This window comes from Camelus bactrianus, chromosome 30 (genome assembly GCF_048773025.1).
Source record: "Camelus bactrianus isolate YW-2024 breed Bactrian camel chromosome 30, ASM4877302v1, whole genome shotgun sequence".
NCBI classification, from domain to species: domain Eukaryota; kingdom Metazoa; phylum Chordata; class Mammalia; order Artiodactyla; family Camelidae; genus Camelus; species Camelus bactrianus.
The window spans coordinates 29,952,544-29,978,750 of record NC_133568.1 but is presented as its reverse complement, the minus strand read 5'-3'; the positions used below and the strand labels follow the sequence as shown (position 1 = coordinate 29,978,750).

The 26,207-nt window shown below is 53.1% G+C and overlaps 1 protein-coding gene across 2 annotated transcripts in view; it reads right to left on the bottom strand.

The window, feature by feature from the left end:
• The window catches only part of LOC123618810 (voltage-gated potassium channel regulatory subunit KCNG2), a 48,733-nt gene extending 27,596 nt beyond the window's left edge, over positions 1-21,137 (bottom strand). The window contains exons 1-2 of one of the 2 annotated variants that reach the window (XM_074355453.1): positions 21,015-21,137; positions 4,360-4,452 (exon numbers count right to left, since the gene is read on the bottom strand). The gene's annotated coding sequence lies outside the window, so the exon portion shown is untranslated. Of the gene's footprint in view, positions 1-4,359; positions 4,453-20,318; positions 20,674-21,014 lie in introns of those variants that run through there. The other variant, XM_074355454.1, reaches the window with a different exon arrangement.
• Between the last annotated feature and the right edge of the window lie 5,070 nt (positions 21,138-26,207).

Genomic DNA, 26,207 nt, shown 5'->3' with positions numbered 1-26,207 from the left:
CTAAACATTGTTCACACAGTAGGTGTTGCAAGGTAATTAATCCAGCAACTGAAGGCTCTGTTAATTTGTTCCCTGACTCAGTTTTGGTTCCCAGTCCTCATAAGTTTGGTTCAGACGCCACCTTTTCCCCCAGTTCTGTCACCATCAGCTACCCTGTGGCCAAAAGTGTCAGTTTGTGGGACAAAGGGGCCATGACCCGACCTTCCACAAGGACCACTCCAGTCTCTTGTCTTGTCTTTTTCCAGACACACACTTCGCTTTCCGGTCGGAACACTTAACCTCTGAGATGACGCAGGTGCACAAGAACGAGCAGGCCATGTGACCTTACAGAAAGAGTGATCTAAATAAGAAGGGCTTCCTCCCGTCAGCCCTCTGGCACGTGACTGGGCTGGGACGCGTGAACACACCCTCCAACCTCACGGCAACAGAGACGTGTCTGGTGAGCCCCTGCATTTGTTTCAGTTCTAACTGTCCCACCGAGACAAACATTACGTGAATTAAGACAATCATCTATGGAATAAAAACAAAAAGAGTTTAAAGAACCAAAGATAAGTAACTAATTCTAATAAAACATGACTTTTAGAGTATTTTCACATTCTTAAAATAAAGATAAATACTATTAAGGTCATTCCTATAATTGCTCTCTGACTGTTAAACTCATATGTGTTCAATTCTTCTGTTGAAATGCATTTATTTTCTGTACGTCAAAGTTACACAACTTACAAAAGGCTTCTGAAGTGTATCTGTGAACAGAACTGAAAACTTCTAATTAGATCCATTTTTAGCAGGTGGGTGACAGGAAGATTGATGATTGTTTTCAGTTATGATGTATGAAAACCACATATAATCTCCCAATCTGTAAGACACACAGAAATTCGGGAACTATCGACCTTGTCCACAAAGCTCAGTGTGTGCATCAGAGCTGACAGAATTGCCCCAGAGACTTTTTTAAACTGAACTTTCAATTTTGAGCTGGTGGAGATCCCTTTACCCCACTTGTCTGGTGGGAGCATCTTGCAGAACCGCAGTCCCGCCTCACAGCCGGGCGCTGACACTGACAGAGTCCAGACGCAGAGCATCCGTCCCCACCAGGGCCCCCCCAGGCCCATCTCCAAACCTAGTGTGGCAACCGCTGAAACCACTCGTCTGTTCTCCATCCCTGCGCCCCGCTGTTCCAGGAATGGTGTGCAAATGGGCCCACAGTTATGTAATGTTTCAGGGCTGGCTCTTTTCGTGCAGCATGACTCTCCGGAGCTCCCCTGGGCTGTCGCTGTGTCCGCGTTCCGTTCCGTGGTCCTGCACGGGGGGCTATGCGTGGTCTGATGACCCCACAAGCTGGGGCCTCTGGCTTACTTCCAGGGTTTGGCCTTTATGAGCAAAGCTGCTACTGACGTTCCACAGCGTTTTCCTGCCCCTTGGGGTTGAGTGCCCAGTGGAGCAGAGTTTTCGCTTTTGATAAAGTCTCGTTTACCACTTCTTCTCTTCCTGCCTGGGCTTTTGGCACCAGGAGTGACGTGCCTGGTCCAACATCCCCAGGATCTGCTGCTGCTACTTCTCTAAAGCTTATGGTTTCCTATTTTGCGTTTAAATCCGTGATACTTTTTGAGTTAATTTTTGCACAGGGTGTGGGACCGAGGGCAAGGCTCCGCGTTTTGTCCTGCGGGTGTCTCATTGCTCCAGCACCATGTGTTGAAAAGACCGTCTTCCCTCCACTGGGTCACCTCTGAGCCTCTGTCAGGAGCCAGGGGGGCATGCTGGAGCGGCTCCAGGCCCAGGCTTCTGTTCTGTTCCCTTGATCTGGCACTGCCTCCCCCAGCGCCACACGGCTCATGACCACGGCCATTTTAGCAAAAGTCTTGAAACTGGCTGGACTGATTCCTTCCACTTTGCTATGCTTTTCAAAGTAATTTTACCTCTTCTGGTTCCTTTGCCTTCCCATGTAAGCTTTAGAATAACTTTGTGTTTATCCAAAGTCCCCCCTGGGATTTGGCAGGACGCGTGCTGCACCTCAAGCTGCCTTCAGCTCCCCTCGCGGCACTTGGGGCCCTGCTGATGGCGCCACACCTGGCTGGTCGCGGCTGCCCTGGCTTCTCGGCGCAGTGAGGGCTTACTTTACTGCCGTGTCCTGTCGCTTTCTGGCCCGGTAGTCCTGTTTGCCCCAGTCTACTTTATCAGGTACAAAACTGCCACTCCGACTGTCTTTTGATTGACGTTTGCATGATACATCTTTATCTTTTCACTTTCAATCTGCTTCTGTTGTTAAATTTGAAGTGACTTTCTTGAAGACAACATATAATTGGGTCACATTCTTCAACCTCTCTGTCAATTTCTGCCATTTAATTGGTATTTGTTCACACCATTTATACCTAAGGTAATTATTGCTGCATAATAGAATGATTGATAATGTAATCACGTAATTACTGATAAAATCTCCCACTTATTTTTTGTTTTCTGTTCCTCCTTTCTGTTTTACTTTCCTTGTCTCCCTGTGGATTGCGTGAACGTATTTTAGAATCCATGCTGACCCGTCTAGAGCATTTCTGAGAGATTTTAGCAGTTGCTTCAGGTGTTGCGTCATACGTCTGCGCCGCACCATGGGTACTGGCGGTGTTAGTTCACCAGTTCAGTGGAGACCCCCGCTTTCCTTTCCATGCCTACACCAGACGCTGCTTATAACTGTCTTAAATAATTCGTCTTCCTGCCTTTAGCGTCACGTCAGGGAGTGCTGTAATTTTCGTTCCCACCATCAAACGTAATTTAGAAAACTCAAGAGGAAAAGCAAGCTCCATTTACTCCCGTTTTGCTCACGATGTTCTTCCTCCCTGATGCCTCGAGGTTCCCCCTTGTACCTTGTCTTCAGGGAACTTCCAGTTAGCCGATACTCAGGAGCAGGTCTGCTGCTGATAAATTTTCTGTTTTCCTTCATCTGAGAATGCCTTGATCTCACCTTCACTCCTGAAGGGTATTTTTGCTGCCCGTAAGACTCTGAGTTACAATTCTTCTCTTTCAGCACTTGGGAGACGTTTTGCCTCCTTCTGGGGTCCACGGTTTCTGATGAGAAAGCCACCGTCTGAATTGTTTCCCCTGTAGGTAAGGAGTCTCTTCTCTCTCGTGGCTTCAGCATGTTAAGCTTCTCTTTAGTTTTCAGAGGTTTGACTATGATGTGTCTTGGCTTGGATTTTTTGGTTTATACTATTTGGGATTCATTCACTTCTTGAATCTATAGACTTATTGTCTTTTGCCAGAAGTTTTAAGTCATTATTTCTTCATGAATCTTCATTCTTGCCACCTTCCTCCTCTCCTTCCGGACTCAGAGCCATGCGTGCAGGTTGCGGTGCAGCCCACAGTTCCCGAGGCTCTGTTCATCTTTCAGTCTAGTTCCTCTCTGTGTCCAGGCTGGGTAACGTCTGTGTCCGACCCTCCAGTTCACGGATTCTTCCATCTGTCCCTCCATCTGCTGCTGATTCCATCCAATGAGGTTTTAATTTCATTTTTCACACTTCTCAGCTCTAAGGCTTGCAGGTCGTTCTCATTTACATCTTCTATTCCTTCACTGAGACTTTCTAGTTCTTTGCTAAGATGCTCTATTTTTCTATTTGCCTGAAGTCTGTTTGTAATTGCTCACCGAAGTATTTTTGCAATGGCTGCTCTAAAACTCCTTTGCCGAATAATTCTAATCTCTCTGTCATCTTAGTGTTCTTGTCAGTGGTGGTCCACTTCCATTTGGTTTGAAATCTTCCTGGTTCTCGGTGTGATGACTGATTTCATAACAAAATCTGGACATTCTGGGTATTGTGTTAGGAGGCATATCTGAACCTCCTGTTGGCTTCCTCTGCCACTGATGGAGCAGGTGAGGAAGGTGCTTCACCTCACACTGGGCGGCTTCCCCACCTGGACTCTGTTGACCCTCCAGGAGGGCACTATTCATCATTGGTGGGGAGGGGTGGGGGTTCCTTCCCCGTCTCCACTGACGACAGCCCAGCGGGAGGGGGGACAGGACACAGGCTCTCTGGGGCCCAAGTTCGTGGTTTTGCTGCCAGCCAGAGTCCTCCACTCAGTGCTGCTCATGGCCACGTCTCCCTCTCCTTCTGTCTCTCTCTCTGTCTCTGTCTCACCCTCCTCCCCGGTGCAGCCTTGGGCTCCAGGGAGCCATCCTGTGGGGACGTGTGTCTGAGGTGCCCAGCCCTCGTGAAGGTCAGCTCACCCCTCTGGTTCTTTCTCCGAAGCCCCATCGTCCTCCCAACTGTGTGTTAACCTCTGAGGAAGGCGCTGGTTTTTAGGTGTCTTCATCGGAACTCTTTAAGCGACGGTTTAATTCAGAGACGCCTGTTCTCCCCGTGGGCAGCAGGGCCCTCTTACCTTCGGCCGGTGTCCTCGCGTCGGGGCTCATCCCAGGGGGCCCTTTTCAGCCGCTGCCGTCTCACGAGCCCTCTGCTGGTGCGTCTCCAAGCCCTGGAACAACATGTCAACCCCTCTTTAGGGCACAGCTTTTTGACCTTGCTTGGGTCATGGACTCAGAGGATCAGGAAATAATTCATCTCCTCATAAAATGCACAGCCAGGCTGGGGTTCCGCAGCCCCCTGAAATCTGCTGTGGCCACACGGACCACAGTCCCAGGTGGAGCACTTCCCTTCCAGGGGGGCGTTTCTGTTTATTCCAGTTACCAAATAAATGACCTTGCAATGGTGACTGCACTTTCCCCAAACAAAACGCACAGACTCTAAGGGCAGGGTTTTGACAAGACAAATGGAAACAGGATAGCTTTTCAGAAAAGCTCCTCTTTCCTGTCTCCTCTCTGCCTCTCATCAGTGAATCAGGCGCTCGGGGTGTCACCCTGAAAATGTAAGAACAACAGCCTCAAGGGTCCAACTAGAGGTCCCCACACACGGTCTCCTGTTTCAGGGAGAAAGGAGTCTTTCTGGAGGCCACTCTGTGTCCTGTGTTCTCACCCACCTCCCTAATGACTCCTTGTCCCCGTGGGCTCGTCCTAATCAGCCCAGAACGACACGTAAACACAAGAAGCCCCCCAGCACAGCCCACTCCTCAGGCTCCCACCTGGACGGGGGGCTCCACCATGTGCCCTGCCCCACAGCGGCCTTTCCTGGATGGTCAAGCAGCATCCCTTTGGAGCCCCCCTCCCTGTGCTTTGCCTGTCTGGGGCCCACTCGGGGCTCCTTCTGCCCCCCTGCCCCCTCCAGACCCGACCCCTCCTGGACACCTGCCAGCAAGGCCCTGGCCCACCCCTCCTTCCCTCCCCCAAGGCAGCTGCCCTCTGAGTCCACGGAGCCCAGGAGTCTCTGTGGCTCAGGCCACCTGTCCCGCCCTCGGCCGCCTGGAGCCCAGCTGACTCCATGTGCACCGTGGCCCTATAAGTGACTACACTGCTGGGCTCACTCTGGCCCTGGACTTCATTCCACGATTCACGGGGGACAGCCATTCCAGGGGCGGCCTGGGTCCCCTCAGCCATCGTCGGTCAGAGTCTGCAGACTCCACAGGCACCCCCACGGGGACCCAAGCACCTTTCCGCCTGTGTGCCTATGAGTTCTCGGAAGACTATTATGTTCCCACACAACTGTAGCTGCTAATTCTGTTTCAGTGTACAGGTAAGAGGATAATTAGTACATTCACGTGCAAATGTCTGTGAAATCCGTCCTTTCCTCTGAAATGGCTATTCATGTAAGTACTTCAGCTTCTGAAGCCCAGAGGAGAGAGACTCCCATCCACACTCCCTCTCTGTTAAGGCGCCTGGGGCTGTGGGGGGCTGGAGTCGCCCCTCGCTCACTTCGGGGCCTGTGGTCTGGAGGGAAGGAGGTCCGGGAAGGGGTGGTACGCCCCGGGACACCTGTCTTTCTCTGCAGAGTTTCCCAAACCCATCCTGAGTGTCTCTCACCTCCGACAACTGGAGGCAGTGGATGGGCCCCCAGCATGTCAAGGGACCCCAAGGCTTGGGGGGTTTCTAAACCCACATAAGAAAGCTCTTTGATGACCTGAATAGTTCTTAAGACCAAGAAGTTTGAGAGCCGCTGCCCTAAGCTACCGAGTCCCCTGCCCTGCATGGCTGGTGGGGGCCTGAGCCCTTGATGGGCCCGGGGGGCATCCTGGCCTAAGAGGCTGTAGCTCTGGTCCAGCCAGGCCCTGGATGCTGACCGTGGAGCAGATGTTTTTACCGGACAAGCTACTGAAACCGTGGGGAACATAAAGAAGATGGTTTGAAGTTCTTGCGGATCCCAGCCACCCCTTCCCCCCTCTGCCCATCCCCGCGTCCTGCATGAGCCGGTGCCCCTGCACCCAAGAGTAGGTGGGCTGCAGCCTCTCCACGTCCCTGTGGACTCCCCCGTGGCCTTAAGTGAGGGTCCCCAGGCTGGTCCCCAGAAGGAGGCCAGAGGCTTCCACCGTGTCCTCATAAAAGACCAGCAGAGGCCACCCCCACGGACCCAGTGAGAGCCTGCAGCCTCCTCGCAAGCACCGAAGAGGAAATCTGAGTTCCCTGAACAGAAAGTGAGCGTAAGCCAAAGCCAAGCCTCCAAATAGCTGAACTTCCACTTTTCAGTCATGACGATTCCTAATTGGTAATTTCTTTTTCAAATCAATTGTATTAAACAAGTGATTACTCATTCCTATACCTTCTGCAACAGAAAATAATGCATGTAATTTAACTTTGATATTATTCAACATTATGCTGGAAGTATTAACTAGTGCAATTAGGCAACAAAAATCAATTAGCCCCACAGTGTGGGCAAAGAGGTAGTAAAACCACATGCCCATGCAGATGAGATGACAGTGTCCTTGGAAAAACTCAGAGAGCCAGTGACAAAACTTTTACTCACTAAGCAGAAGAATTCAGAGAAGTAGCTACAAAAGAACAGCCTTTCTATGTACAGACAATACACAGAGGATGTAAGGATGGACAAGTTTATTTATCGGCAACAAAAAGGAATGCATTCCATGAGGAACGTGTACAATTTTTACAAGGAAAATTTTACAGCACTCTGGAAACACAAAAGTAGAGTTGAGCAAAAGGACAGCAGTCCCCTGTTCTTGGATAGCATAACATTATAAAGGCGTTTTTCTCCCAAAGGTAATTTATAGACTCAATTCAACCTCAGTGGAAAAGAGCAAGCTGTTTCATGGAGTGAAGTTCGTTTGTGCAGGAACAGCCAGGAGCACCTCGCGACGGAAAAGCTAGGAGGAGAAAGCTCAGATGTAAAGAACCGTTACAAACGGGGGCAAAGGACCAAAGACCCCGCAGAGAAACGGGAGAAACACCACGAACATGTATTTTTAATAAAAAAGAGATTAAAATGGCCCTCCAGCGTATGGGGACAGTGTTCAAGCACACTCACGATCAGAGAAGTGCGAGTCAGAACAACTCTGAGACGTCACTTCTCATCCACGAGCCCAGAGAAAGCCGAAGACCCAGCAACGCGTCGGCCGGCTGGGAGGAGGCCACGCCCACCTGGGGGCGGGCGGCGCGGGCACCGCCCGGCCCTGCGCGGGGAGCCGGCGCCACGCAGGCGCAGCCGGCGCGCTGTGCGGCTGCCGTCCCACCGCGCGGAGTCAGCCCTCAAGAAACGGAGGTACACGTGCGGCCCCCTTCGCCACCGCCAGACACAGGAACAGCCGACTGCCTGGGCAGAGGGGAGTCACTGGATGGACACGGTGGGCCACACAGTGGAGCGGTTGCCAGGGTGGCTGTTCAAAGGCACAGCCAGGGTGCGCCCTCCCCGGTGGGACGGGTGGCACACAGGGACACACAGGTGTCTGCCTGATGGTGACAACATGTCGGGAAGGAGAAACCAGAGAGCTCGGAGATGGTCCCCTACCGGGCAGGCAGGGAGGAAGGGGGCGGAGCTGGGACGAGGAGGAGTCCTCCCGGGCACCTTTCCGCGTGGCTGTGGCTCTCACACCCAGAGTTCCTGCCAAAGAAACCAAAATGCAGACGGGGCAGAGAGCCATGCGCTGTGCACGTAACACGTACCAGCCTCCCGGGGTGCGGGGCAGAACCAGCCTGAGAAGCTGGGGACCCGTCTGACAGCAGAGCTGAGCTGTGTCAAGCTGGTAATTCCCACAGGCTGAGCACATCCTTCTGACGTGTCAGCACCTCGAGAGGCAAAGGAAAACCGGAGGTCTCCTGCGCACTGCGGAGACCAGGAGAAACAGAAAGCGGATGTGGGGTAGGCTCCGAACCGCGTCCTGGAGTGTGACCGTGGTGGGAGACTGGTGACATCGGAGTCGGGCTCCAACCGCGTCAATGTATCAGACCAACGCAAGATGTTAACGCGAAGGGAAGCCGGGTGGGTCCCAGGAAAACTCGGTGCTAATTTTGCAGCTTCCCTGTAAGTTTAAAATAGCTCAAATAAAAAGCTTTTTAAAATCTAACTTTTCCTACTTAAGCCCTGAGGCACTGGAATGAAAAACCCCTGAGTTGGACTTGACAAGTTTTCCTGACGCCTTTACGCAACGCTCTCCCAGGTCAAATATTTGTGCTGGGACTTCCTCAAAGGCAAAGCCTACCAGAATGCTCAGCCCACTGCTAGGGTGGCCTACCAAATCCTAGCCATGTTCTTTCCAGAAGTGAGAAAAGCCATCCCAAAATCTTATAGAATACCAGAGACTCTGAATAGCCAAAACAATCCTATAAAAGAACAACAGATATGGAGGGCTCACCCTTCCCAGTTTCAAAACACACTACAAAACTACAGGAATTAACAGTGTGGTCCCGCACATGGACAGACACACGGGTCCACAGGACGTAGCTGACAGCCCAGAAACAAACTCTCACGTCTGGTGCCGAGACCACTCAACGTGGAAAGGACAGTCTTGTCAACAAATGGCGTTGGGAACGCTGGACAGCCACAGGCAAAAGGATGAACCTGACCCCCTAGCTCACACCACATGTAACACCTAACTCAAAATGGATCCATGATCTGAGTCTAAGAGCTAAAATGATACAACTTAGGGAAAAAACTTCACAAAGCTTCACAACCCTGGACTGCGATGCTTAAACATGACACCAAAAACACACACAACGGAATTTAAAAATAGATCAACTGGACTTGATTAAAATTGGATTTCTGTACCTTGAGAGACACTGTCCGCAGAGTGAAAAGACATCCCACAGGACAGAAGGAAAATCTGCAAATCACAGGTCTGATAAGGGTTTACCATCGAGAACGTATAAAAAGCTCCTGCCACTAAACAACAAAAAGGGAAACAACCCTGTTTAAAAGTCGACAAAGAAATTGAACAGACATCTCTCCACCAAAGGCAAACAAAAGGCCAAAATGCCCACGAGAAGATGCCCCGCATGACGAGTCACCCGGGAAACGCCAGCCAGGGCCCCGAGGCCGCAGGTCACAGGAGGCAGACGACAGACGCGGCAAGGGCTGCCGGGGGTGGAGGCGCCGGGTGCCCAGCGCCTCAAACGTGCAGCCTCTGGGGAAAGTTTGATGGTCCCTCAAAAAAGCAAACAGAATTACCACAGGACCCGGCCATCCCACTCCTGCGTATAAACCAGAATAACTGAAAGCAGGGACTCTAGTAAGTGCACGGAAGCCAGTGCTCACAGCAGCACCTTCACGAGCTGGAAGGTGGGGCCACCCTCAGGTGGTGATGAACTCGCGGTGGTCCATCCACATTGCGGGATGTTTTCAGTCACAGAAAGAAAAGCAGCACTGACACCTGCCGCACTGCCGACACCTGCCACACCGCCGACACCTGCCGCGCCGCCGACACCTGCCGCGCCGCCGACGGACACGCTGCGCCACGTGAAGTAAGCCGGTCACGAGAGGGCCGGTGCTGCGTGGGGCATCCAGTCAGCAGAAAGCAGACTGGAGGTACCAGGGCTGGGGGAGGGGGGGCAGGGAGTTACTGCCTCGTGGGGACAGGGTTTCTGTTTGGGGTGATGACAATGTTTTGGAAGCAGTGGTGGTGGCTGCACACGTGGTGAGTGTAGTTGACGCCACGATCACACAGGTCAAGGTGGTGTGAATGGCCAGCTGCGTGTTTTATGTGGTGGACAGCCTCTAGCTCTGGCCTCAAGCTCTGGCCTGGGCTGAGCTCTGAGCCCATCTGTAAAGTGCAGCTCACACAGAGACTCCTGACCCCGACCAGTGATGCAGCCCAACCAAAGCAGACGCCCGTGTAGACTGAGCGCCCAGTGCAGCACCCGGTGTGGACAGTGAGGGCACGGGGGGCTGCTCGGAGGAGCCCTCCCTGTCAGCTCCCAGCGCTGTGACTGGAGCCCCAGCTGCACCTGAACGGCCATCTGGAAGACTCCCAGGAGAGTGAGGCCGAGTGCCCTGCCCTGGGGAGACGCCTGGAGAGCCAGGCACTGGCGGAATAGGGGTGCTGGGGTCATCTCCCCATCACCCTCTGCAGGCTGCTCCCATGGCTGGCACTGGCGGCCCGTGGAATGGCCCCTCGCTGGTCACACAGGACCAAGGGGACCTCATCCCCACGCCCTCCTCAGCCGTCGCAGTGACTTCTCTGCTCTTCTCATTTTGCGTCTTTCATCGCTTGAGTGTTTGCAGGCACCTGACTTTCTCACCCGACACACTCCCCGGCCAGGCGCCGGGCTGGGCCCCGGGCCTGAGGGGCTGGCCTGTGAGTCATCGGTGATTCCAGCAGCCCGGCCAGACCACTTCGCAGCCGTCTGGGGCTGTTCTGCAAGGCAGGGCTGCAGAGGCCCTCCTCTGTGAGCTGGGAGCACCCCAGATGCTTCTTCCGGGAAGTTGCTCTGTCTTGGGGCCAGAGGCTCCGGCAGGTGGGCTGGGCCTTGAACACACAGAGCTGGGGCAGCATCGCACGTCTCCCAGAGGTGCTGCACTTAGTCGTGGCCAAAAGCATGCTCCATCTCATAATTAGGGCCCGGAGGAGATGCCTGCACACAGCCTCCAAGTAATTCGTGTGGGGGCTGCTGTGACTTCAGGCTTCAGAAAAAAATATTTTTAGAAGAAATGCTGTTTCCTGTCAGCAGTATGAAGTCTTTTTTCCTCTTCTCCTTTATCTACAGCTGCTACAGATAAACACAGGTCAAAATAAGTAAAACCTGACAGCCTGCTCCTGCAAAGTCATGAGGACCCTGCGGCAGGGAGTGACCTGCTGCCCCTGCCCCTCGTCAAGGGGCCTCCCGTCAGCCAAGGGAGAGCCCTTCCTGGGAACATCCGTGTCAGCTGCCTCTTCTCCTCCGGGAGTCAGTCCCACGGGTGCAGGGGCACCAGCGGCAGGAGAGGTCCCAGTCACTGCCCTTCACCGGACAGGGCTCACGGGGCCACAGCTGGACCAGAGGCAGAGGGGCTCCACCCACAGTTAGCGCCCAGAGGCCCTCCAGGCAGAGCAGTGGGAGGGAGCTCGGCAGCACAGCCCCGGGAAGGGGGAGGGTGTGGGAGCAGGGAAGGGGACAGTGCCTGAAGGGGCTGCTGGTGTGGCCCCTGCTTTACACGCTGGGCTGCATCAAGGCCCGGGCCATTGTAAACGGAAGATGAGCATTAAAGGGAACAAAACACATAGGAATCACCCACTCAAGGGGAGTCAGGCCCACCTCTGAGAACCACAACGGTTGCTTGAAAGAAACGAATGAAGGCACACAGAATTAGAATTGTCCCCACGTCCATGGATGGAAAGACAGAATTACTACGATGTCTACACCAGTCACGTCCTCTTGCAGGTTCAGTCTCTATGAAGATCCCAACATTTTGTGCAGAAATAGAAAAATCCATCCTAAAGTTTATCCGGAAACTCGGGGGTCCCTGAGGAGATAAAACAATCCTGAAAAAGTACAAAGTTGGAGGGTCTCACACTCCCTGATTTCAAAACTTACTACAAAACTGTGGTAAACCAAACAGTGCGTTACTGGCATAAAGACAGACTCGCAGAAAATGGGAGAGAATCAAGAGTCCAGGAAAGCACCCCTCAGCTACATGGTTAAACAGACGCCAGGACCTCTCAGTGTGGAAGACTGCTTTTTCAACAGATGGTCTTGGGAAAACTGGGTATCCACATACCAAAAACACCAAAAAACAAACAACAGAAAACAGCTGTACCCTTATCTTACACCATGTAAAAACAATTAATATGGATCGAAGACCTAAATATAAGTGCTAAAACCGTAAACTCTTAGAAGAAAACAGGACAGAAGCTTCATGACATTGGAATTGGTAATGATTTCTTGGCTATGGCACCAAAAGCACAAGTAACAAAACAAAAAGTAGATTAACTGAATTTCATCAGCACTAAATAATTCTGTTCACCAAAGAACGCAATCAATGGAGTGGAAAGGCAGCACACAGATCAGATCACAGGGAGAAAATATTCTCCAACCATGTATCTGATTGAGGATCAGTATCCAGGATACATAGAGAACTCCCACAACTCAGCAACACACCAGAAACGCATGCGGAGTGATAGAAGCCAGTCACAAAAGGAAAATGCTGTGTGAGGTTTCAACTGGGGAAGATGAGAAAGTTCTGGAGACAGAGGATGGTGATGGTTGCACAACAGTTCAAATATATCTAATGTCACTAAACTGTACACTTAAAAAGGGTTAAAATAGTAAATTTTATGTTATGTATAGTTTACTGCAATAAAATAATGCTTCCAAAACCATGCAGTTGCTTAGATCTTAACACTGACTAGTTTTTCAGGACAGGGATCATGAGGAAAGCATTCTTCATACACCCAGAACATGAAACTCACAGATGAGCTGACTTTCAACAGGGGAGCCAAGACCACCTGATGGGGAAAGAATAGTGTGTTAAACTAATGGATGAAACAATTGGATTCAACATGCAAAAGAATGAATGTCCAAAAATGTCCCTCATACAAAATAATAACAATAACAATCACTCGCTTTACCAAGAGCCAGGAAAATCAAAACCTGACTGAAAAACGACCATCCACAGACAATGAGATGAACCAGATGTCGGTGCTATCTGACTACTACTCCAAAGGACCCTTCATAAAAATGCTTCACCAAATGACTATGGGTTTCCTGAAACAAAAAAAAAAAAAAAAAAAAAAAAAAAGAAAAGAAAAAATTTCAGCAAAGAAATAGAAGTTATTAAAAGAATACACTAATGAAAATATGGAAATGAGAAATACAGTAATTGAATTTAAAACTTAGTGCATGGGGTCAAAGGAGATAGCAGAAGATAAAGTCAGTGAACTTGAGATTAATCAAAACAGAGAGAAAAAAAGATTGGAAAAAAATGAAGAGAGTCATAGGGGCCTATGTGACAACAACAAAAATATCAACATTCGTATCATCAAGTCTCAGGAGGAGAGAAGAAAGGGAATGTGGCTGAAAAAGTATTTGGATTAAGAAGGTCTGAAAACCTCTCAAATTCGGCAAAAAATATAAACCTACAGATTCAAGAAGCAGAGCAAGAAAACAAGAAAATCTCTAAATGCTTGGAAATCAGGTAACACACACAGAATCACATGTCATAGAGGAAGACTCAAAGGAAATTTTAAAACACATAGAACTGAAAGAAATGAAAACACGATAGATCAAAACATGGGATGCAGCCAAAGCACTGCTGAGGAAAATTCATAGCACTAAATGCTTACATTAGAAAAGAGGAAGGGTCTCTATATGACATCATATCAACAAAGTAACTTACAAAACTGAATTAATTCTTTAAGAACTCCTAAAAAATCTCCAGGTCCAGATGGTTTCACTGGAAAATTCTACCAAATATTAAAAAAAAAAAAAAAAAAAAAAAGAATTAATCCTACCAACCATTCAACAAAAATAAGGGAACACTTTGTAAATCACTTTGAGGTTAGTGTTACCTGAAGACCACACTAGACCAAGCACACAAAAAAAAGGGGGGGTAAAAAGAAAAGAAAACTATAGATCAATAACTTTCAGGAGCTTAGACACAAAATCCTAAACAAAATATTAGCATGTAGTGATGTGTAAAGTTGCTGGGTCAGGTGAGATTTAGTCCAGGTATGCAAGTCTGTTTCCACGTCCGAAAGTCAGTCAGTCTAACTCACCGAACCAACAGAGCAGACACGCAGCCACATCACTGGAAGCTCTCCCCGTTATCCCAGGGCCGGGCCCTGCAGTCGGGCAGGTGTGCGTTAGTAAGTTGGGGAACGGACCCAGAGAGGAAGTGTCCCCGAGACCAGTGCACAACCATTTGTTTTTGGAACTCTGGCTGTTCACGTCTAATTATATGAAGATGAAGTGAAACGGATGCGTGTGTGTGTAGGTGTGTCTAGTAGGTGTGCATGTGTGTGCGCGTGCGTGTGTGTGGAGGTGCATGTGTGTAGGTGTGTACACGTGGGTGTGTCTGGGTGTGTGTGTGCATGTGCACACATGCGGAGGTGCAGCTGTCCATCCATGTCTGTATATGCCTCCTCCTCCCGTCAACTAGACTCGGGGCTCTAGATGGTGAGATATATTTTGGGCTGCTGAGCATGGAATCCTGCTCGCTCTAAGACTCAAGAGCGTCTGCTGACCTCAGGCCCGCCTGGCCCTAGAGCCCCGTCACGGGTCTGCCACCCCGGCCCTGATGGGTGACCCAGAGCTGGGGCTCACCCGGCCAGGTGCCATGCTGCAGGGCTGGAGGCAAATCCAGACAGCACTGTGGAGGCAACCAGTGGCCCAGAGAGGAGCACTGGCCAAAAACGGGACAGACGAGGTCATCGTGAGACACAGAGGACAAGCTCAACCTTCCTGGGAGACAAACAGGACAACAGAAGCTGCAATGTTCTCAGAGACCGGGGTCTCCTGGCACGGGGACACGCATGACCAGGAGGACCCCGCCCGACGTGTTTACCACGACCACGTGGTACCTTCCAACAGGAAAACACTGACTTTGGAAACGTAAAAAGAGATTAAAGCGTTGATTCGAGATGTGCTGAGAGAAAGGGCACGGCAGGAGCCCCAGCTCGACTTTCCTGACTTTCCTGATAAACCGTCCAGCGTCACATCCGAATCAAAAGCCTTCAGAGCTCCTGCATTTGGACCAAATGCAAAGTTTTCTGAAGACTTATCCATAAAGATGCATTTATAGCAATATTTAGAATACTGAAAAATTAGAAATAACCCACATGGCCAGCAATAGAATGAAACAGAGTCTGACAAATCCATACGCGCAAATATTCTATATAACAAGTGAACGTGCGGACGCCAGCAACCCAAATGTTTCCGTGGGAGCATGCGTATGCGTGAAGCGGTGTGGCTCTGTAGGTAAATTCGGACCCAGGAGGGAGCAGTGCTGGTAAAGTCGGAGCTGGCGTCCCCGGAGGTGCAATCACGGGGGCGCACACAGACTTTTCTCCAGCTTATGCCTCTCGTTACTCTGTTACCAAGTCTTCGATGATAAAAAGGTACTTCTTTTATAACAAAGGAAAGGCAGTGGTCGGTATTTTTAATTGCCTTTGTTGTGTCTGGAAACGTAACAAGTTACCTTTCCGCGTGTTCCTCGGGCTGGGCACTGGCTTCTTAAAGTCACGTTCCCTTTGGTGTGAAACATTCTCTTCATGTGAAAGGGTGTCAGCCCAGAAGGCCCAGCTCCTGATTCTGCTGGCCCGGCCTCAGGCCCTGGGAGGCCCGCTGTGTGGCTCTCCCTCCTAACCACAGCCTGGCTGGGGACCAGGCCCCCTCGCCAGAGACCAGGGCTGGGGCTCAGGTCTGTCAGCCCCGCAGGCCCGCTGGAGCCCAGGGCTCCCCGCCGTTGACAAGCCCCTCGGAAGCCTCTTACTCAACAAGCCTTCCCCCCGACTCCCGTAGGTTTCTTCTTAAAACAACTTGTCACGATGGTAGGGGACCAAAATCCACCCTGTTCATCATGAGCACTGCCCAGCACACCTCTGCACTCTCCTGGCTCTAGAATTCCTCTGTTTCTAGTCTGATGGGTAGTAAAGAGCCTGACGATACACATCTCCCATTTTTCCTTATTTACAAGATGTCTGCTTTTTCTTTTGATGGAAAAAAAATCAAGGAAATTTGTTCACAGTCAGAAACGGTCATTTTCTTGAAGTAACTGTGAACCAGCTAAATGCTCCAGAAAGGAGACATGTAAGACAGGGGCCTTATAACATCACAGCATCACAGTCAAATGTCACAGAGGCCGAGAAGGAAGACTGTCCCCTTCCTGTGACTAAATAGCTAATCTGCATAACCAGCATTCATTTTTAATGCATTTTATTTCACTGAAGCATCTCACTCCATTGCACTAATTGCTATGATGTTAAATAAAATATACGGATGTAGAACTTGTCGCGCACTTTTTTCCATGTTAATGTACATGCTTCCTCGACCTCCAAAAAAAAAAGAACAGGAAGAGAACCCGCCTCCTGGCTGCTTCCAGACAGGGGTTTGTTCAGGAAGATGACAGAAGTCCACAGGGCCAGTGACCGGGCAGCTCAGACGGTGCACACGGTGACTCTGCTCGGAGGGGACGGCGGATGCTCCCGGAGCTCCAAACTGACCTGGGATGCGGGAGCCCACCAAGTGCCCACTTAGCAAGGGGCAGGGGCCTGAGCCAGTGCAGCACAGACAGGCCGAGACCCCCCAACCCCTGCCGCCTGCCCTGGGTGCCGTCGTGCCCTGGGCTCTGTTCTGAGCCCTGCCACTTGGCTTCTCAGCTAAGCTGAATTCAGAGAAGAGATCTAGACTCTAGGAACAGTCTGGGCAGGGCCTTCCCATCATTGAAACCGTTTTATGCCACCACCCAGAACACACAGAACTACACCTGTAGCGTGAACACACGGAGCTACGCCCGTAATGTGTGAAACGCTAATACTTTCTGTCCTATTCCTGCTGCAAAGATGCCAGTCACAGCCCACAAACCCGTGCTTCCACCTTCCCAGTGATGAGACACCAGGACTTGCGCTGAGACTCTGAACCCCAGGCCCCACCCCAACTGCCAGACTGAACCCGGATGCAGGCGTCCACTGGTGCTGGGAGCGCGGGGGGCACAGAGGCCCCTGGAAGCCACACCAGCTGCAGGCAGACCCCCCTGTCCACCCACCCGTCCCCAAGCCCTGCTAGGGCCAGGCGGCCACAGGTCAGTGAGGACTGAGTCAGGAACACAACAGCACAGACATTCCCACCGGAAAAGGCTAATCCTTTACAAAAATAAATGTGCCTCTCCAAGCTGGAATTCAGTACAAACTGCTGCGACATTCACCTCAGCCTGAGCGTTCCTGAGGCTCTGCTGGGCCCCATGATTCTGACCCTGATTGTCATGTGCCCAGCACTTCCCACGTCTAATCTAAGAATTAAGCCCCATCGTTCAAATATCTGAGAAGGTTAAAAATATCTGGGAAGGTCATTAAATTCTGGGAACTGCAGCCCAGGGCTCTGGCCGCCGCGGGAGCTGGTCTGCTTGTCCGAGGAGGCCGAGCAGCACCAAGGGTGTGGACAGAGCAGGTGTGGCCAGGGGGGCAGGTGCTCCCTGGGAGCAACTGCTATATCAAGAGAGGCCCATCCAGGGCTCGGGGGGAGGGCGGGGGGCCGTGCCGAGGGGACCGTCTGCCCCTGGCTGTGGGTAGTTCCCTGTCTTAGCTTCACTAATTTAAAAAGCAACATGAAGATTTTCTACACTGTTTATATGTGACATTTCAATTCATCTTTTTCTAAAGACACAACCAAACTAGATACTGGGTGCTTCCCTGTGAGCGAATGTACTACTGACTCCCTTTCACAAGTTTCTCCTCTGAAAGTCAGAGAGCAGACGTGGTTCAGCCCAGCTTCTCATCTGACAGGGGAGGCATCAGAAAATGTGAAGTATCAGCAGCCAAGATACTTGCCCACGTCTCGTAGCTGAGGGGCCCAGGCCGCGTGCCTCTGCCCTTGGTCACGGCCGAGGCTCCAAGCAGGGTCCCACTTCTCCCTCCCTCCCTCCCTCTCTCTCTCTCACTCTGCTCTGCTCTGGCCAAGAACTGCTGAAGCTCTCAGGAGAGTTGCTGGACAGTGAAAGGGACACGGCTTCTGTAGCACCCGAGTGGATCCCTTTAACCTAAAGGGCACAGTAATCACCACTGAGGCTGGGGGAAGGGGGCTGAGAGCCTGCACCCCTGACCATCCCTGGAGGTGATGCTGCAGGTTCCAGGCCGTCCTGGGTGCCGTCCGGAGGAGGGCCAGGGTGTGAGCCACTGCCTCCTGGCCCCTCGCTGCCCTGCCGCCCGAGACTACCAGTGACACCCTCTTCAGTCCAACCAGGAGTCAACTCTTAGGTGTTGGGGGGGCGCCACAGCTCAGCCCTAAAATGTCCCTCTTCCTCATGAAGCTGTCCAACAGGACAAAGGCACCCAGATATTCAGACACATGCAGCTGTCCTTCTCGGGCCCCGGACCTGTCTCACCAGCAGAGCTCACCGACCTCCTTTCTCAGGTCCCCCAGTGCCCCTCTCCTGGCTGGTCTGACCCTGGCACCCACAAGGCCTGGCCTGCTCCACCTGCTCCCCTCCACTCCCACCCTCCACATCTGTGCTTGCTGCCGATGCGGTGCAGGCCCACCTCCCACTCCAAATGCCCCTGCACCCGCCCTGCCCTCCTGGTACCTGGGCAGGAGGAGGGGCTGCCCAGCCTCCCAGGACACAGACCCCACCTGTTTTTGCCAGGACAAACCCCAACATTTGATCGCTTCCTACCAAACTGTATGTTCCACATGACCTATTAATCACGGCACATACACCTGTAATTATGATAATGCAGCTCCCAGCCATACCCTGGGTAGAAACTCTTAATTAAACTCAAACAATGAATCAACCAGCACATATTTTCTGAGCATCTGGCATGTTCAGGCCTCGGTGCCAGCCAAGCACTGGCTTCCCTCCTTTTCTTCCCATGCCCACAAAAACACCCAATTTTTTCCCTTAAATTATGGAAATCTCAAGGCATAAAAAAACTTTTGCAAAGTGGAATACACAAATTGTAAGAGGAAAGGGATCAGAACGCTTTGGCACCAGCCTCGGAAGGAACCAGAGTTGTTCTCACAACCTGTCTCCAGTGAAGTTGCAGCCCCTAGTCTCCGTTGGCAGTGCTGTGCAATCAGGCCCAGTGTGTGTGTGGTTGGTAAGCAGCAGGGACCCAGGCAAGAGGGTTCAACACCCAGATGTGGCACGATGCTCCCCCAGTTCAGCTTAAGAGAACCCAGAGAGATCCACCCGTTGACTAACTGGGCATCTTAGCTGGAGTGAAGCCTTCAGAGGCCGGCTGTATACACCGCCCAATCCTCAAGACTGGGAAGGGGTGAGGGTCTGGTGAACCCCATCTGGGTTTGTGGGATCCACCCCGGACTTCTTAGCAGAGATGGAGTCTGTGCTTACATCTCTTGTAGACAGGAAGACCTCGGGTTCACCTGACTGACCCCCCCCCCCCAGCACAGCTGCCCCTGAGCAGGGCTGAGGGGTGAACCAGCCCGACACTGCTGCCTCCTCAGAGTCACTGCCACATTCACCAACAGTCAGAACCCCTTTACAACAGCCACTTGCTCCAAACCTTGGCCTGGAGCACACACCTCAGTATCCAGCTGTCTCTGCAGCCGCGGGAGGGGGAGGAGACAGGGAGGCACAGGCAGACTGGAGCCCAAACCAAGCTCTGGGTGTGCTTTTTTACAAGGTGACAAGGGTGACAAAGGAAGTTCCAGAGCCTGGCTGGAAGAGTAGGAAACCAGAAACCAGAAAGGAACCTCCTGGAAAGAGGCAGGCTGGGAGAGGGGTCTACCAGGCACCCAAAACCCCTGGAGCGCAAACACCACAGAGTCCCCACGGACTCGCAGGTTTGGGGAAGCATTAGGGAGACCCCAGCTAGTCCTGCCAAAGCCCAGGACTCCTCGGTGCCGTACCCCCTCATTCCTGCGGCCACTGTTCGGACCCCGGGCTTCTCTCTCTGCCCTCAGCCCGAGCGTCCGTTCTGGGCTCGGTGGGCGAATTTGGGAGCCCCCTGGGCACAGCTAGGGCCTGGAGGGTGCAGGGCGGGCTTGGGCTCCGAGTTTGCAGAATTCCCGGCTGCCGGAGTGGGGCTTCCTCTCCCCTGTTCAGGTCCGCGCCCCGGCCAGAGAAGGACAAGCTGGGAGCGCGGACGTGCGTGGAGGGGGACGGCGCGGGGGGCTACGTGTTCGCGCAGCCGTGTGTGTACGGGGGAGACAGGCAGGGGCGAGGAAAGGGCACCCACGGGCTGTGGGCTCGTCCACGTCCCGCCCCCTCTTGGAGGGACCGGGTGCTCCACCAACCAAGCCAGAGCGGGCGCCGGGGAGATCCCCGGCCACCCCGCTCGGTTGCCCCCACCCTAATCTCCCACCCAGGTCACCCCCCTGGGTCGCGGACGCCGCTTTGCCCACCTGTCCTTCTTCTCACCTGTGCTCCAGCAGATCAGACGCGGGCAGACGGGGCGGAAGCGGGAACCAGGCTCCGGCCGCAGCCGCCCTGACCTCCATGAAAGCGCACGAAGCAGCGGGAACCCGCGCTCCCGTCCGGCCGGGCGCCCGTGCGCTGAGGACTCGGAGCCTTGCGGGGGGCTGGGGGCGGCGCCCAGCTCAGCCCCGCCCAGGCTCCAGGGGCGGAGGGGGGAGGGGCGCTTCAAACGTCCCTCCCGGAATTTTCTTTGCCCCCAGCCCTTCGCGCAACCCAGTGGAGACTGCGTGCGCCGCATTATCGCCGCTTCGGGACAGGTGCCTGCGCCCCTTGGCCCTGCTCCCGCCCCTGAGGCTCGAGTGTAGACCCCCACGCCCTTCCCGCCCTCTCCTCCATCGGGACCTTACAATGTAGACTCCCTGCCCTCTGTCCCCACTTCGGCCCCGAAAGACTCCAGCGTAGACGTCTTTCCCCGCCTCACCCCTTGTCGCCTCTCTGGCCTCAGGACCCTCGGGTGTAGATTCTACTGCGTCTTCTGTCCCTGCTCCTGCCCGGAACTCTCCGTGTAGACCCCGCGCCCGTCGCGCCCCCGCTCCTGCATCGGGATCCTCCAGTATAGAACCCCGCGCCCCCGGTGCCCACTCCAGCCCCGGGACGCTCCCGTATAAACCCCCGGCCCCATCGTGCGCTCAACTTTACCTCGGGGCTGGACTCCGCGGGCTACCGCTCCGCTCGCCCTGCTGGCGGCCTCCTCGGGGCGGAGCACGGCGTCTCCGGAGCCCGAAGCCCGCGGAGTCCGGCACCGCCCCGCGCGCCGCCCCCGGCCCGGCCCGGCCCTGGGGATCCGCCAGGCTGCGGTAGCGCGGCGCCCCCTCGCGCCGGCCGCGGGTCCCCAGGACGAGCGGACCCCTGGGCGCGGCTGCCCGGCTGGGAGCCGGGAGCGCAGGGCCATGTCCACTCGGAGCGAACTCTCGGGGGCGCACGAATCGCGGGCCCCGCTCTGCGCACCGCGCCCACCGATGCGACAGGCACACGCTCTCACACTCGCGTTCACACACACACAGTGGCGCCCCCTCCAATCCCCATTACCACACTGCAAAGCAGCCCTGAGGGTAGAGGGGCAGACGAGGGGCTCTCCACTTGGGCGCGGTCCCGAGCCCTGAGGAAGGCCAGTTGTGGGGTCTGGAGACGCTCGGCTGGTGACCAGGAGAGCCTGCTCTTGGGGGCCAGCATTGCCAGAGGTATGTGTGATGCATCGGATTACTGACATCCCTCATTTGCATTTACAAGGAGGAGATGTTCCTCTCCAGCCTGAACACTGAGACCTTGGAGAGAAGGTGTTTTCCTACACAGAAACACTCATTGAATATCAGAGCTAGAGAGGCTTGGCCACCCTATCCCTGAAAGGCCACCTCTCCCACTGGAAGTGATGGCTTGGGGGTGGGAGGCTGTCTGCGTTTTGGACAGCTCCATCTGTCAGCAGAGGAGCCGAGCAGGCGGAGCAGAATATGGTTTGGGGGGGGGGGCATTTGCCCAGGAGAATGGATATTTGTAGCTGCCGAGGCAGTAATGTTATTTCTAAATAACATTAAATTCATCGCTGGTTGACGCATTTGAGTTTTTGTGTAGCTTCTGTTTTACAAAATGAGCAAACGTTTATGAAATGTTTGGGAGGCGTAGTACCTGCTCATTGTGGGAAACCAGTAAACCCGTGAAAAATGCACAAGGGAGAGTCAGAAATCCCTGTAGCTGCACCTCCACCATTCAGACTTTGTCACTGTTACTATCCAGGACCTATTTTTGTACCAAAACATTTTGACCCTTTTAAATGCAAAAATGTATTTTTGTTAGTTTATACACAAAAATAGCATCATAATTTTTACTGGATTTTCACTGGATTTAACAGGGAATGAACATCCTCAGAGCTCTCCAGGCTCCAACATCTTTCTAAATGATCACACAGAACTCCATCTGTGGTCAGTACCAAACTTTAGCTGAAACTCTATTATTTGACACCCAAGTTTTCTCCAGTTTTTCGGTGTTACAAAATACTGCTACCAAAACAGCCTTGTAGGTGTAGCTTAACCCACTTTCTTGACGATAGTAACATATTGGCAAATACTGACTGGTATGTTATTAGTGGAAAATCCTTGTGGTGAATGTAGCTGAAACTTAATTTCTTTGAAGGAATGGGAAGTTTGCCCATGCATTTACTTGCCTCTCCATCTTTGCAGACAGCGAACCCTTGTGCAGGGCTGTTTTTACTTTTGCTTCTTTGTCCTCAATGTGGACAAGACCCGGCACCGAGGACGAGTGCTGTCAGTGCTCGCTGTGAACGTGTAAGTGAGGAAGGAATTGGATACTGTTGCAAATATAGATGTCTAATTACTTTCTTTGCCAATATTTTCCAAATTAGTAGTTTTCTTCTAGGTATTTTTAATTTTCATGAATTTTCATTTCTTGGCTCCTTTTCAAAATAAGGTGATACGTTTTCCCCCCTTTTTGGGGAATGGGCTTCCTTGAGAAAGAATTCAGATATTGTGCGATCCATCCCTCTGATGTCTGTGACCTGGTGGGTTTTAGGATGTTCACAGAGTCATCCAACCATCACAGCTGGTGGTAGAGCATTTTCACCTCCCCACAAAGACCCCCGGCCCCTGGTGTCATGAACTCGCTGTCTGTCCATCTGTCCATCTGCCCATCTGCCTGTCTGCCCCTTCTGGGTTCACAGGTGCTCAGAGCTCTGTTCTGCAGACGTCGCCTCTGCTGCTGGAGTCCGACGGCCTTTCAGACACTTGCGTTCTTTTATCTGCCTGTTCTTGGCTTTCCTTTTCTTTCTCGTCTTCTTCTTGGAAGAAGAGGTCTGTTTCAAGGTCTGCCACCCTCCCTCTCTGCAGACCAGCCCCTCTCCTTGCTGGTGGTTCCTCCTGCCAGAGTCACCGCAGGCCTTTTCCTGGTTCACTCAGCTGCTACTGGAAAACCTTTATCTTTCCGCGTTTCTCTTCTCTGGCTTTTCTTTCTCGAGTGTTGGCAGTATTTTATGTGTTCGGTCACCTCACAGTTCCGGCGAGTGCTGAGTGATCTGTTTCTCTCCCAGAGGCTGCTCTGTCCCTCCCGCTTTGATAGATCAAACCTCTCCCATCACAGGAGCGGTGGCTCCTTTGAGCTTTCTCAGAGCTCCTCCTTTGTTTGTCACCTTTCATCCTCAGCCCTAACTTCCCGAGCTCTACGTGTTTCTGGTACCCCATTTCCTTATCTTAATTTGACATCCTTGAGCTCTGCGTAGGGACGCAAGCTACTGAAATGTAACTAAAACAAACTCGGTGCGTTTGCCTCAGGAAGTCATCCCGATGGCCCTGGTCCTTCGCCTGGAGCCTTTGCTGTTCAAGGATTGGGCGACGTTTCACCCCGGAAACAGAGATGCTCCTGAAACGGGTGCAGCTGTAACTTTGTGAATCTGGTCAAACAAGAATCTTTAGGGTGAGCTCTGATGAAAGGTACCGTGGGAGGTAAGCAACCAGCGTCTCTTAGCTGTCCTCAGACAGCATCCGAGGCATGAGGGCACTTCCTGCGCCCCGGTCCTTCTCTCGTCCCGACGAACAGATGCTCATGGTGGAGGCCGGTGAGCCTGGCGGGGCTGCTGCGTGTCTGTGAACCTCAGAGCCTGTGCCTTAGCGAGCAATTCACGTGACGCTTCTCAGTGTTGCTCTTCTTGTTACGAAATGCTCCAGTAAGCACTGCAGCCCTTCCGCGGGAGCGGCTCGTCATTTACTCTAGATCTTCAGTGGAGCGGATGCAGGAGTCTTTTGCCCCCTCGATCAACTTCGTGCTTGTGAACTCAACATTCAGCTCCCCTTGTGTCGTGCTTCTCCGAAGCAGCCTCAAAGTTGATGCAGTAACATTTTGAATTATTTGAATTGCTTAACCCTGCAGAGCATACTGAGTAAGGTTTTGGGTGACTGCTTTTTTCCTGAATTGTTTGGCTTCGTGACCTCCGGAAGAGAAGCACTTCTCTTGTCTTTGTGAACGGAGTGGAGCTTGGCCACTCAAGCGTCGTGGGAGAGGCCGCGCGCCCTCACCCAGTTCGGTAAGAACTTGCTCGCGCCGGTGGGCGCTGCAGCCGGGAGGTGCTTCGAACTCAGCTGGAAAAGCCCTGCTGCGCAGCGGCGGATCTCAGACGGCAAAGGCCCAGATGCACGAGCCGGGACATTGCTACGCAGGGCTTATCTGTCTTGGCTCAGCCTTTAAATGAGCCTTGAATTCTTCCTCCCCAAACGTGAACCCCCCCACCATCTTCAGTCTGCAGAAAGTAGTGGCTCAGGTCACAGAGGCCAGGACAGCAGTGAGAGAAAGAGAGACACACGGAGAAAGCTGCAGTCCACCCTTCACAGCGCGCACACACAAACCAGAAAGAACGAGGAGCCGTTCTGGATGAGTAAGTGACAGACAACAGGTGTTTCCTAGCCTGTATGGGAGGCGGCTGCCTTCCTCGAAAAACAATGAATGAGTCAGAGCCATTGCACACAAAGACCAAGATTTTTCTGCAAGAAATGACAGGAGCAGTGTAGGAGACACACGGGAGAGAGTTATGGAATGGATGAGACAAAAATAAACCAGACACCAGAGCAGTCGCGTCCCCACTGCCCTTGACCTTGCCTCCCTCCCTCCCTCAGAGGGAGGTTGACTGTCACCGTCAGGTGCCCGGAGCAGAGCCGCATCCCCCTCCTCGCCCCCCCAGGCTCCCTCTCAGCGGCCCCGCAGCCTTCCTCCCCGGGATGGATGGCCGCTAGCGCCTCTAGCTAGAAACAAGCGAATGGGTGCTGAAGTCCAGCCTCCTTCAGGGTTCTGAGCCTGGCTGACTGCAGACGCTGCTCTCGGTGCCTGTTTCGCCTGAGCCGGTGTCCCCAGGTGCCCAGGTGGAGGCTCTGCGAGGTCAGATGTCCTCCGTCCTGCTGGTGTCCTGGCCACAGAACCCCGTCCGGGGGGCCAGGGCCCCTGCCCGCGACGCTCACTCCCTCCATCCCACGACTGACTGCAGTGTGTCCCATTCCTCCTGTCCTCGCCTCCCTCGATAAGCAGCACGACCATCGCTTGAGAGGAGGTGCAGCGCCTCGGGCAGAGGTGCCTTTTGTTGGGCTTTCTCCCTGGATATACCCTCAGCCTGACACCCTTGTTAACCGCTCCCCTGTGCAGACCCATCCTCGAGCCGTCCGGGGCCTGCCCTCTCATCACCATCCCGGTGATGTGGCTCCAGGGCGTCCACAAAGGCCTGGCAGGGATGCCAGCTACACGCTCCCACGTTGGCTTTGGGGTCGTTTTTCTCTGCTGAGGATTAACGAGGCCTGATGCTAATTACAAGGAGTTCCCGCAGTGCTGACAACACTTCAGTCTGGGGCCATCCTGCTCGCATCGGCCGAAGAGAGAACAGAGCCCCCGGTGGAGATGGGACAGGGAGAGCTGCTTCCTGGTACACGAAACACACCGAGTGATCCAGGATTTTCCGTGCCTCCTATGGGACCAGGAGGGGTCTGGTCACACCTTCCTTAGAATGTCAAGGGCAAGACGAAGCTCTGGGTAGACGGCACGTGTGAGGCATGTGCGAGCTTGCGTGTGCATGCGTGTGTGTGCTTGTGTCTGTGTTCACCTTGTGTGCATGTGTGAGGCGTGTGCGAGCATGTGTGTGCACGTGTGAGGCGTGTGCATGCATGCATGTGCGTGTGTGTGTGCGCACCTTGCCATGGTGGGTGCTGGGTTGCACACGTCCGGAGAACACAGACGGTGCTTCCCAGGGTGGGTGTTGGGGTTCCTTCCATCGTGGGTCTTAGCAGCTCTCTCTCTCCCTCCCTGGCATCTCCTCGCCCCATCCCTGCCCAAGAATTCAGAGATTCAGAG